Raw genomic sequence first — 12,876 nt, 5'->3', positions numbered from 1 at the left:
CCAGCTTGGATAGCATATTGAAAAGCAGAGACATTGTTTTGCCAACAAAGATCCATCTCTCAAGACTATGGTTTTTACATGTGAGAGTTGGACTATAATGAAAGCTGAGCGCTGAAGAATTGATGCTTTTGAACTGTGGTATTGGAGAAGACTCTTGAGAGTCCCTTGGACTGCAAGAAGATCCAACTAATCCATCCTAAAGGAAATCAGTCCTGAATATTCATTGGAAGGACTGATGTTGAAGCTGTAAGTCCAATACTTTGGCCACCTGATGTGAAGAGCTGACTCATTTGAAAAGACCCTGATGCTGGGAAAGATTAAAGATGGGAGGAGAAGGGGGGGATGACAGAGGATGAGATGGTTGGATGACATCACCGACTCAATGGACATGAGTTTGAGTAAACTCCAGGAGTTGGTGATGGACAGGGATGCCTGGCCTGCTGCAGTCCACGGGGTCACAAAGAGTTGGACACTGAGTGACTGAACTGAACTGAACTGAAGATGTCAGAAATTCCCAAGAGTTCTGTGAATTTCAATTTCTTATTCCTCAATCTCAAATATTAACATCTGTCAAGAATTTGAGGAGGGCTTCACGTATGGGGAAAAACTGGTGGCAGCTGGTGGCAGCGAGGGCATATCATGGAGCATCTTGAAGGTGTCATCAACAAACCAGAAGCAGAGATGTCCCCACAAGAGCTGCAGCTCCATTATTTCAAAATGCATGATTATGACGGCAATAATCTGCTTGATGGCCTAGAACTCTCCACGGCCATCACTCATGTTCATAAGGAGGAGGTAAGTGAGCAGGCACCAATGAATGAAGATGAGCTGATCAACTTAATAGATGGTGTTTTGAGAGAGGATGACAAGAACAATGATGGATACATCGACTATGCCAGGGGAATTTGCAAAATCCCTGCAGTAGACCCGACATGGCCATCTCCCAGTTAAATGCAAATCTGACCCATTATAATGTGATCAGACACTTTATGTAATGCAAAATAACTCATTTCCAAAATACTGCTTTGGTATTTTGGTAAAAACCTGTAGCAACTTGTTACACTGGGGTGAGAAAGAGAAATCAAGAGAAATGAAAAAGCAGAGGAATGGGACCGACTGTAGTCCCCAAGTACTGTTAAATATCTTATTGGACAAGAGCTTGATGAAAAAAAATCCTTTTAAGAATATTGGATGATTGGAGCTGAGCACTCAGGAACTTGGATGGAGAATGCTGCTAGGCTCTTGGTTTTAATTCATGCTACCTGAAAAGTAAGACAAGCTTTTGTTAACTGGACACACTTTTCAGTAACTGAAGGAATGGAATGAATGCCAAATGTTTCCCCTGGGGGTGTCCTGTCTCTTCAGAGGGACGTGGTCAGTATTCTGTAAAGTTCCCCTGGCCTAAATGATTACTAGTTCTGGTCAAGGGAGTATTTATTAGGCTATTCAAAGCCACAGATCAGAAGAATGTCAAATAGTTGAGCTAGCCAGAGTCTAAGATTCTGTATCGCCTGGGACTTTGGGAACACCATACCACTGACCTAAGTCATTCACCTTTTTCAGTTCTTCAGTATCTTATACTACTACTGCCACATCCTTACACTATCTTTTATGTTTTCAACCAAGGAGAGACCTGAATTCTAAAAGTGTTCTCTACTTCTCATCATTAGCAAACATTTTAGCTTTCTAGGTATTTGTATTTAACTCATTTCTAGGGTTTTGTTTTTGCAGTTTAGAAACTCTTAAGAATGTAAGGACTTTATCCCTTCTGCTTGATACAGCAGAGGTGAGCTACCAGCCAGTCCAGCTTAAGTGAAAAGTGAAAAGATTCTTCACCAAGCACAGTGATTAACCTGACACATATGAGATCTAGAAGGAATGTTGTTTAAATTACCTCTTCTACCTGAATACCTTAATTCTTTCAGAGCAGCAGAAAAAGAAGCCTAAAAACTCTTACCAGTGTGAATCTCAATTGTAATTCAAAATCAGAAGTGGCTGCAGATTAAAAGTTGGTTTATGGAATGTGATGGATATGCTGAGATAGGAAACCTGAAATGATGGTTGAATGGGTTAAAAAAAAAAAAAAACTGCATAAAATTTGCTGTAAGATATATAGACTTATTTTCTGTACTAAAGTATTCTTATAAGAAAAATAAGTATTTGTAAAAATGGTTTCCTGTGTCAAATATTTGTGCAATCAGAGCTGAATTATAAACTATTCTTGTAATAACTGGTTATTTTGAAAGATTTATATAATGAATTCTGGATATATGACCAATAAAACTGATGAAAAAAAAAAGAATTTGAAACACTAAGAAATATAAAACATAATCCTAATAAGTTTAAAGGAATAAAAATAACACAGAAAAGACCAAGAAAGCAAAACTGGAGATCCATTACAATCGCTAAGGTGTAAAGGGTTCTATAAATACAAGGGATAAGTTAGATATAGAAAGACGAGCACATGTAACAGCTTATTTGGAGAGCAGTGAGTCATCTGGTTTCTTTACCATGTGGAGGACAGAAAGGGACTAGGGTAGATGAGACTAAAATAGAAAAATGTTGAGGCTACATTTTGAAAGGCGTTGAACACTTAAAAGCCAAGCATACGTATTTGAAATTGGTTTGACAAATAGTTACTGAATGTTTCCTATTTTCTCCATGAAGTCTTCTCCAGTTATTTTCACACCTCCTTCTTTGAACATCTATAGAATTTAACATTTTTACCAACCAAGTTAGCAGCTGTGAGCCTGTAAGGATCTCAGGGACAGGTTTTAGTACTACTTGATTGTAATACCATTTGGGACCAAGAAATGCCTGCATCCTGTCATGCCAAACACTTTCTTCCCTGTGGGATTCCTGGGGAAGCCCTATGTACTAAAGAAAAGAGCAGACTAGAAATCAAAGTCCCATTGTATTTACAGCTCAGAAAGCCCTCATTCCTAATTGAATCTAACCTGTATCAGGGGGTCTGGAGGAAAGTTCAGGGTCATCTAAAACAATAGAACATAAAGTGAGCAAAAAATTCAGAAGAGATCCTAGAGAAAAGAAAAAGAAGAGGAGATAGTTGAATTTTCCCCAAAGATATAGGTTCTGCCTAGGTGTACTAAATATTGGGATTAAAAATCTCAAGACAACATATAGAGTAGTCATGACTTAAAGGTGTAAAGTTCTGCTCACTAGTAAGCCTTAAAGCAAGTGAAAATTCTGGACTCTGACCAGTTTTGACTCTTTTTTGTGAATGTCAGAAAGCATCTAATAAAAGAGAACTTACGTGGGTATATAAATTAGCTATTACCTTAAAATATAATTTAGAGAAACACTATTGACATGTGGGGGCAAGACTATTCTTCATAGTAGGTTCTGTCCTGTGCATTGTTGGATATATATTATCATCTTGGGCGTCTACCCACTAATTGCCAGGATTACCCCTCAAGTTGCGATCACCCAAAATAGTCCCAGACATAGCTAAGTGTCCCTAGAGGGGCAAAATCATACCTGGTTCAGAAGTATTACTTTAAAACAGCCATTATTTATTTTCAGTTGGCAGGGTACTTCAGCTTCATCCTGCAGGTTATCTATTTTCTACAGGTTACACTCAGGACATACTGGTGTCCATGCCAAAAGAACAAGAGCTATCTAAGGAGAACTCTTCACATGACAGTGGGAAGGACACTTGCCAGCAGTAGAACTTCTATTCACATAGCAAAGTGCATGGATATAAGGAGAGGTGAAGAACTTGGGGAGATAATTCAGTCTATTGCAGTGTATCTGCTGAGAAAAGAAGTCTCTTGTCCACAGATGCCATATCTTATAATTCTCTTGTTCTTTATGACATCAGGTAAGTTAGCTGTTCTCAGGTGGCACAAGTGGTAAAGAACCCACCTGTCAATGCAGGAGATGCACAAGATGTGGGTTCAATCCCTGGGTCAGGAAGATTCCCTGGAGGAGGAAATGGCAACCCACGCAAGTATTCTTGCCTGGAAAATTTCATGGACAGGGGAGCCTGGTGGGCCATAGTCCATGGGGTTGCAAAGAGTCAGACACAAACACAACTGAAGTGACTGAGCACACACATGTTAGTTACAAGTGTCTAAACAAAATAGCTGCATGTATGTCTGCTTTCTCCTTCAGTCTGTGTCTCCAAGGCAATGTCTCATCAGATATGAAATGATTCAAAAGGAAAACCTTTTGAGGAAAACCTTTTAAGGGTTTGGCTTAGATCACCACAGGGCCTAGAAGACTTGAAATAACAAAATAAGAAAGGAGTTCACACATAGTAAGAACAAACTATTCTCTTCTGCTTTAGAATTTTCACCATGTGAGAAAAGTTTGCAGGTTTTACACCAGAGCTCTCAATATCATTTATATTTGTCTGGATATAATACCACTCAACTCAGAGCAAACTGCACTTAAGTTCTCTTCCTATGCAGTGGATTCAGTTATCCTACACACATTCTCCTGCGGTCTTCAAGATGCCTAAGCTAAAGAACTTACCCAGGTTTTATTCAAAATGGATATCTGGATTAGTGGAACCACACATGACCATTTGGTAAACCACCTTGTGGTGATTCCAATCTGGATAATTTACACATATCAGCTATTCAAGACCATTCTGGAGGCATCAGGAAAAATTTCACATAAAATGTGAATCCAATATGATGTAAAACACATTTCTCCAGTTAAAAACCAAAAGAAACAAAGTGATAATACCTTATTCTATTTAAATATGCTTTTCTAACTGAGTTTTTCAATTAGTGAAGAATATATTATGAGAAACAAAGTGATAATACCTTATTCTATTTAAATATGCTTTTCTAACTTTGAGTTTTTCAATTAGTGAAGTATATATTATAATACAAGGGACACTATTAACTGTTACTGAGCTGTCCCTAACCTTAACAAGAATTCCAAGTAAGTGCTATAGCTAAAGATAATATCCAAGGATCTCCATCTTCTCACCGTATTCTCCAGTGTTTTTATAAAATATAGACTCTGGAGAAAATGTTACCTAAGATTGAAGTAGATTCTGTATTATGATCTTTATGACTTCATGCTTCCTTTGTTATGGTATTATAAAAGAAAGAGTGAAATAAAAGATGACAAAAACATCCACTGAATTTCCCTCTCACCCAACCTCTCATCTGGAATTTCTGAGTCTCTCAACCTTTTTCTGAAACTATTAATATTATTGCTGTGTTGACCTTTGCTGCTGTTTGCCATTTTGAAATTTACAGATCAGCAAGCACCAGTAAATCTTGTCAGAATTAATGCAAATATAAGACACAGTCATTACCGGATCCTCTCAGTAAAGAATAGCTTGCTACAATGTTATTACTGAGGCACAATTTATCCTGATTGCCAGAAAGATAAGACACCCTGAATGAAAGCAGTAACTTGCTCTGAGAAATATATTTCACTGGAGTTGCCCACACAGAAGTTTGCTCATGGATGCATGCTGTCAGTGCAGCGAGTGGCAGGAGTGATTGATTCACTCCTGAGTATCTCCCATCTCCCCCTGCTGGAAAATGAAAGTTAATTTGCTCTCATTCATTCCCTTCACTACACTAGACATTTTTAGGGGCTGAACTCAGAAAATGAAGACAGGTAAATCATGGTCCAGACAACTCCTCCCCACCCCCACCCCCGGGCTCTGAACATGCCTTTCTATTTCAGTCCTACACATTTCTTTCCTAGGACTCCCTAGGATTAATACACCAGTGAATTCCAAGTCAGATGGAAAGTAGTCTTTGTCGTGCTGGATGTGTTTATATTTTTGATATATAAATAAGTGGTTCCATAAAAGAGCTGACGATATACAGGTAGCAAAATTCCTGTTTATGACAATTCCATCTCTTCAATGCATTTCTAAAGCTCTATGAAAAATTCTTGTGATGAGGTTTATTGAAGTAAGAATTTTAATGCAGTAGTCTTCTCAGAGAAAGAGTGCGAATAAATGAGTAAACCGTGGAAAATAAAGCTGCTGCTGCTGCTGCTGCTGCTGCTGCTAAGTCTCTTCAGTCGTGTCCGACTCTGTGCGACCCCATAGACGGCAGCCCACCAGGCTCCCCCGTCCCTGGGATTCTCCAGGCAAGAACACTGGAGTGGGTTGCCATTTCCTTCTCCAATGCATGAAAGTGAAAAGTGAAAGTGAAGTCACTCATCGTGTCCGACTCCTCGCGACCCCATGGACTGCAGCCCACCAGGCTCCTCCGTCCATGGGATTTTCCAGGCAAGAGTACTGGACTGGGCTGCCATTGCCTTCTTTGGGAAAATAAAGCTAAGGAAGAGATATTTTTGTGTTTCCATAATATAGCTAAATGAGGGTGTTTATCAAATCTTGGAGAAAGGAAGAAAGTTCAAAAGAAATTTGTTCTAAATATAGATGTAGAGGAACTTGGATATATGACCAGAGAGAGTGTGGACACTACATGGACTCATGCTCCTTTTTTGGCTTCTAGTCAAAACCAAGTACCTCTGACTTCAAAGAACATGAGTCATGACCATAAATACCACAAGGGGATGCTCTCAAGACCAACTACCACAGTGGGGGGGGCAAAAATGTCAAGATTAAGACAATGAGAGCATATTTATAAAAAGATACATTAGGAGGCAGGGTAGATCAAAATGGCAGAGGATACAGAACTCACCTCCAACCACAAACACATCAAAATTACATCTATAACATGGAGCTATTCTCATGGAAAACTACCTAAAACCTGGCAGAAGAACTCCCACACACCAAGGCTATAAGAAAGATATACACATAATCAGGCAGGATGGAAAGAAAAGCATCAGGACAGGACCTGAAGCCTGAGAGGAGACTAAGAGGAAGGGGAAGATCACATGGGTGGATACTCACCCTGTGGAGTGAGTGGGTTGAGCCACAGGCTGGGTGTTCCAGTCCTGCAGTCCAGTGCATAGGAGAAAAGCTCCCTTGGCTGCTTGGCGATCTGCTGGTACAGATATAAATGCTAGAAACTGAGACTCCACCTGTGAGGAATGCACAGGTGCTGCCTTGCTCCAAGCAGAGAGCACAGAGGCCTGCCTTAAGGCCTGCTGCCTCACCACACTCCCCAGTGTGAGTTGAGCGAGTGCCCTGGCCCCTCACTCCATGCCACAACTTGGCACTGGATCTAAGGTGTTGAGGACCTGGGAAAATGTTCCATCTGGGGAAACAGAGGTGATCTGGGGCCCCAGGACATCCTACGTTGCAGGACTTTCATTTTAGCACTTTGAGCATATCATGCCACTCCCTTCTGACCTGCAATGTTTCTGCAGAGAAATCAGCTGATAGCCTCGTGGGGATTCCCTTATATATGACTGTTTTTCTCTTGCTGCTTTTAGAATTCTCTCTTTATCCTTAACTTCTGCCTTTTTAAATTATGATATGTCTTGTTGTGGGTTGGTTTGGCTTCATTTTGATTGAGACCCTTTGTGCTTCCTGTACCTGGATATTTGTTTCTTTCTTTAAGTTTGGGAAGTTTTCAGTCATAATTTCTTCATGATATGCTCAAAATGCTAAAATGAAAATCCTATAACTTAGGATACTCTACAAAGCAAAACAATCATTTAGAATAAAATAGAAATAAAGAAATTCTCACACAAGCAAAAACTGAAAGAATTCAGCAATACTAAACCTACCCTAAAATAAATGTTGAAGGGTCTTCTCTAAATGCAAAAAAAGTAAGAATCTAGAGGAAAGGGAAAAAAGACAATTGCAAAGACATATAGTAAAGATTCAATATGACTTAAGTCAGTACCTAGATTAAAATAAAACTCTAATAGCAGCTATAACCAATAAATAACAAAGGGATGAGGATGAAGATATAAAATATGACATCAGAGGGATGGTATGGGGAGGGAGGAGGGAGGAGGGTTCAGGATGGGAAACACATGTATACCTGTGGTGGATTCATTTCGATATTTGGCAAAACTAATACAATATTGTAAAGTTTAAAAATAAAATAAAATATGACATCAAAAATGTATTTGGAAAGGAAAATAAAAAATGGAGATCAACATATACTCAACCTATTCTAACCACAAGTCAAAAACCAATTGATACACAAAAACCAGAAAGAAATAAAGCAACAAAAAGAGTTAAAGGCATTAGACTTTGAAAAAAAATAAATAAAACAGATGAAATAATTTTATAAAGAGAAAATCCTACACCAAAAATTTATTATATCTAATCAAGTTCTCAAAGTTGCAGGATACAAAATTAATGTACAAAGATCAGTAATGTTTCTAAATATTAAAACAAATTATCTGAAAAAGAAATAAAACAATTCCATTTGTAATATCAGCAAATAGAAGTGTATAGGAATAAATTTAACTAAGGAGATGAAAAATGTCTAAACTGGAAACTCTAAGACATTAAAAGAAACAGAAGACACAAATAAATGGAAAGGTATACCATGTTCATGGGCTGCAATAATTAATATCGTTAAAACATCTGTATTACCCAAAGCTACCTGAATTCAGTGTAATCTCTATCAATATTCAAATGACATTTTTTACAGAAGTAGGAAAGAACTATTAAATTTATATGAAACCACAAAAGCTCTCAAATAGCCAAAGCAATCCTGAGAAGGAAGAGCAAAGTGGAAAGTACCACACTTCCTGATTTCAAGCTATATGATAAAGCACAGTAATCAGAACAGTATAGGACAGACATAAAAAAAAAAAAAAAAAAAAACACATAAGCCAATGGAACAGGACTGAGAGCCCAGAAATAAGCTCATACATGTAAGTCAAGAAAAAAACATATTGTTTCAAAAGCTCATTGACATGGGTCATGGCCATGATTTGTTTGGATATGACACCTAAAGCACAAACAAGAAAATAAAAAATAAACAAACATTGACTATGTCAAACTAAAAATCTGCACAGCAAAATGAATGATCAACAAAATGAAAAAGATAATCTAAGGAATGGGAAATATTTTTAAATAATTTATCTGATAAGGCTTTCACATCCAAAATATACAAAGAACTCATACAACTCAATAGCAAAATAATGTAACAAATAATCCAGTTTAAAAATGGTAAAGGATCTGAATAGACATTTTTCTAAAAAAATATGCACAGATGGCTAACAGGGACATGAAGAGGTACTCAATATCTGCAATCATAAATGAAACGGCAAATCAAAACCACAATGAGATGTCTCCTTGTGCCTGTTAAAATGGCTATCATCAAAAAGACAAGAGATAAGAAATGCTGGTAAGGAGGTGGAAAAAGGAAACCCTTATGCACTGTTGGTGGGATTGTAAATTGGTTAAGATATTACAGAAGACAGTATGGAGGTTCCTCAAAAAATTTTAAAACTGAATTACTGTATGATCCAGAAGTTCCTCTGCCTGGAACACATCAAAAGTAAATAAAACACTATGTTGAGGAGATATCTGTACTCTCATTTTTTATGAAGTATTATTTACAACAGCCAAGATGTGGAAACAACATAACTGTCCATCTCCAGATGAATGAATTTTAAAAAGTGGCATTATAATCAATGGAATATTATTGAGCCATAAAAAGAAGGACATCCTGCCATTTGTGACAACATGGATGGAGCATGAGGACATTATGTTTAGTAAAATAAGCCAGACAGCAAAAGAAAAATAATGTATGTTATCACATATATGCCAAATTCGAAAGAAAGAGAGCGAGAAGGGAACCAAAAAAAAAAAAAAAAGGAAGGAAAGAAGAAAAGAAAGAGGAAATTTAAAAAATAAATAAAAGGAAGGAAGGAAGGGAAAAAGGAAGGGAGGGAGAGGGGGAGAAAAAAGAAAAAAACACCTGATTGTAAGAGAAATCAGATTTGTGGTTGCCAGGAGCAGGGTACAAGAAGTGAGAGAACTGGATGGAAGTGTTCAAAGGTACAGACTTCTAACAAGAGAAATAAGCACTGGAATTCAGTGTATACAACATGATAACTATAATTAACACTGCTATATGGAATGTGTGAAAGTTGTTGTAAAAATTCACATCACAAAGGGGGAAAAAAATTATCTCCTTGTTTTGTATCAAAATGAGATGATGACTGATAACTAAAGGTGTATGGTGATCATTTCACAGTATATGTAAGTTATTTTTCTCCATACCTTAACCTTACACAGTGCCATATGACAGATATATCTAAAAAAAACTGGGGGGGGGAAAGGTTATAAAATTTTAAAGGTAGCTTTCACTTCGATAAAGCATCATCTTCTAAGAATAAATTGCAAAGATAAGAGCAGAAAAATGCTACTATGTGTCTGCTTGTAAAGACAGGTAACATTTCAGAACTCCATTTATAAATGAAAAGGTAATTAACCAACATATCATTATGCTGTTTTACCTGCAATAAGAAATATAGTTTTAAATAAGATTTTGGAAGCAGCTAAACAAAACAGATAAGAGTTATTTACTTCTAAAGTCAGTAAGAAAAAAAAAAAAACCTGATTCACAGACTGGGCATAGGACTCCATGATGCACTTGTCTTATGGTGAAAAAAACAAAAAAATAAAACACAACCCAGCACCCAAGTCATTACCTCATGAGTTATTCTGTCCACCCAGACAAATAATAACCATGCTTTTTCCTCTTCTAAAATGTAAGGAATGCCTATACTATTTCCAGTGGGCATAAATTTCTGGCTTTAAAAAGGTGAAATTACTAAATGTCATCTTTTGTTTTGTTTTACTTTTTAAAATGTGTTTGTTTTGTTTTTTTAACACATCTCAAAGACTTTGGGGAATGAAACAGGCATGACTAAATAATAAATAAGCATAAAGAATAGATATAAAGCTTTAAGATTATTTTTAATTTTTCCCACCTTTAAAAAAAAAATCTACCAACTACGTTTTCCTACCAAGTACTGTTCCATTTCTTAAATTCCCCTTGCAGCAAAACACTCATCGGATTTCCCACTCTACCTCCTGCCACACACTGCACCAAACGTCACATAGCCTCCCTCACTGCTAAAACCACTGGTCAACCTTTAGATGTGCCTTCTTTACCTGGTTTCCAGGATATTTCTCTTTTTCTTCCTACTTTTCCTGTAATTCTTTTTCTCTGCTAATTCACCCTCTTCTCCCAGACCTGTTAAATTTGAAATGCCCCAAGACTTCATCCTTCGTCCTCTGCCTTTCTTCATCTAAATATGATATATATGCTTTAATATCCAGTTTTATATATTCAGTTTAGATCTTTCTACCAAGCAATTCCAGGTTCACATATTCTAATGCCTTCTTAATAACTAGGCATCATTATTACCTCAATATCCAAATATGGATATCTGATCTTCTCCACCTTCTCCAAAATAAATACATTTTTTTATTGCACTGAATGCTAATTCCGTCCTTCCAGTTGCTAAAGCTGATAAACTACATCACCCTTGAATCATTTCCTTTATTCATGCTCCATATGCAATCAATAAACAAATTCTGTTTGTAGAATATTCAAAATATATTCAGACTCCGACCATTTGCCATCAATCATCCTTCACTCAATCATCCTAGTCTGAACCCAAGTCAGTGCTCAACTGCATTACTCTAATAGCTTCTAACATATCTTTCTTTTTAACTCTTGTTTTCCTACAGTGTATTATCCACACATCTGCAATGATCCTTTCAAAATAAAAGTAAAATTGTGACATTTCTCACCCTAAAAAGTCATTTCGTTTGAAATTAAAAAATAAAAAACAGTACTAAAACGGCTCAAACAGGCCTCTGTCCCCTGGTGCCTGCCAGACCTTGTCTCTTACTATTTTCTTCTTGTTAACCCTAATCTATCAAAATCACCTCCTTATGTTATCTGCATATGTCATAAGGCATTCTCTTGCCTTTGAGATCTTTGCAATGACTGTCCTCTCTTCCTGAAGGACTCTATCGCCAGATAATCAATTGGCTAATTATCTTATTCCCTTCAAGTCTGTCCCACATGACAGTTTGTCATTGGTACCCTAAGACCCAGAATCCCAATCTCCGTTATCTTTCTCTATGTCTCCCATACTATTCATCATTTTCTAACATACTACACAGTTTACTTATTTACTACTTCTCTCTATGAGAATAAAAGCTCCAGAAATGCAGAAAATTTGACCTGCTTAGTGGATATATCTAGCCAAGCATTCATAAGAATGCCTAGAAATAGTTGAAGATTAATGAATATTATTGGAATAAATAAATATTATTGGAATCAATGAATATTGCTCTGCAAGGAAACTTCAGACAAAAGGAAAACATAGGGAAGACAAAAGGCATGGGTAAGATTCTCTGACTCATACCACCCTTAAAGGAAAAATTCACTGAAAATGAAAGCTACCAATTCAAGGAATAATAGCACTAGAATGGATTTTGTAGCACAGCAGTGACATTCACCTGGACTTCTAATTTCAAGCCAGTGTCACTGGAATAACAATATACTGCATCCTCTGTGTTATCTGCGTCCTATAAAAATAGAGGGCTTGTCTTTTAAGTAAATTGACATAAAGTTTAATCAAAGTCTAACTAAAATAGGACTATAAATCTATTATAATCAAATTTCATCTTCTTATAATCTCCAACAAAAAGTACATCTTAAAAGTTTAGTTTCAAAGATATAGGACTGGAAAAGGATAATAAGTGTGTAGAACACTTGAACAACAATTTCAACCAATTTGGCCTAAATAATTTGTCTGAAAAATTATATTCAATGCCTACAGAAAACAGTCTTTTCAAGTACACATATAATGGTCACCGTACAGACTATACAGTGTACCATAAATTCACAATGAGTTTTAAGATATCAAAATAATACAGAATATGTTCTCTGACCATAAGATAATTAAATTTAAATCAATTAAAATATCTCTAAAATCTCCAAATAAATTAAACAGCATCTTGTAATT

The 12,876-nt window shown here is 36.7% G+C and overlaps 1 pseudogene; it reads left to right on the top strand.

The window, feature by feature from the left end:
- The first annotated feature begins 342 nt into the window (after positions 1–342).
- LOC133255418 (multiple coagulation factor deficiency protein 2 homolog) lies at positions 343–1,098 on the top strand (annotated as a pseudogene).
- Positions 1,099–12,876: the final 11,778 nt, after the last annotated feature.

Source organism: Bos javanicus, chromosome 10 (genome assembly GCF_032452875.1).
Source record: "Bos javanicus breed banteng chromosome 10, ARS-OSU_banteng_1.0, whole genome shotgun sequence".
NCBI lineage: Eukaryota > Metazoa > Chordata > Mammalia > Artiodactyla > Bovidae > Bos > Bos javanicus.
This window is presented reverse-complemented; position numbering and strand designations above follow the sequence as displayed.